Genomic DNA, 1,095 nt, shown 5'->3' with positions numbered 1-1,095 from the left:
AAGCATATCGTATTTGGCCTAAATCGTGTTCAAATTGCATTTTCCGTGATATCGCCATTTTGAGATCAAGGATTGCCGAAATTTCAAAATTGTTTCTTGCCAGTGTCTTCCACGTGATCAGTTGGACTGGGTAGACACAAAAAGTCTCACTTTGTTTGCCCATTTTGGCGCAAAATTCAAGCATATCGTATTTGGCCTAAATCGTGTTCAAATTGCATTTTCCGTGATATCGCCATTTTGAGATCAAGGATTGCCAAAATTTCAAAATTGTTTCTTGCCAGTGTCTTCCACGTGATCAGTTGGACTGGGTAGACACAAAAAGTCTCACTTTGTTTGCCCATTTTGGCGCAAAATTCAAGCATATCGTATTTGGCCTAAATCGTGTTCAAATTGCATTTTCCGTGATATCGCCATTTTGAGATCAAGGATTGCCGAAATTTCAAAATTGTTTCTTGCCAGTGTCTTCCACGTGATCAGTTGGACTGGGCAGACACAAAAAGTCTCACTTTGTTTGCCCATTTTGGCGCAAAATTTAAGCATATCGTATTTGGCCTAAATCGTGTTCAAATTGCATTTTCCGTGATAATCGCCATTTTGAGATCAAGGATTGCCGAAATTTCAATTTTTTTTTTCTTGCCAGTGTCTTCCACGTGATCAGATAGACTGGGCAGACACAAAAGTCTCACTTTGTTTGCCCAATTTGGCGCCAAATTGTGTCATCCACATGATTAGTTGGACTGGACGGACACAAAAAAGTCTGACTTTGTTTGCACATTTTGGCGCAAAATTCAAGCATATCGTATTTGGCCTTGCTTTTCTGTACAAATTCTTTTAATAAAAGGGTTGATTAGCTAAATCTCTACAATACATGAGTAATGAACAACTTAAACATGTCAATCAATACAAATACCTGGGAGTCATCCTCGACCAAAATCTAAAATGGGAAGCGCAAATTAACCAAACTTATTTATTTATTTATTTATTAAAACTTCTTTTGCCGGTGTTACAAAACACTGTTTTTCAGTTTTTCAGTTTGGCCCAGGGGTCAAACTTAAAACATCAAAAAATAAGCAATACATATTAAAATACATTACA

The sequence above is a fragment of the Amphiura filiformis genome, chromosome 4, assembly GCF_039555335.1.
Source record: "Amphiura filiformis chromosome 4, Afil_fr2py, whole genome shotgun sequence".
Classification (NCBI taxonomy): Eukaryota; Metazoa; Echinodermata; class Ophiuroidea; order Amphilepidida; family Amphiuridae; genus Amphiura; species Amphiura filiformis.
The sequence above is the reverse complement of the archived record's forward strand: the minus strand, read 5'-3'. Positions refer to the sequence as shown.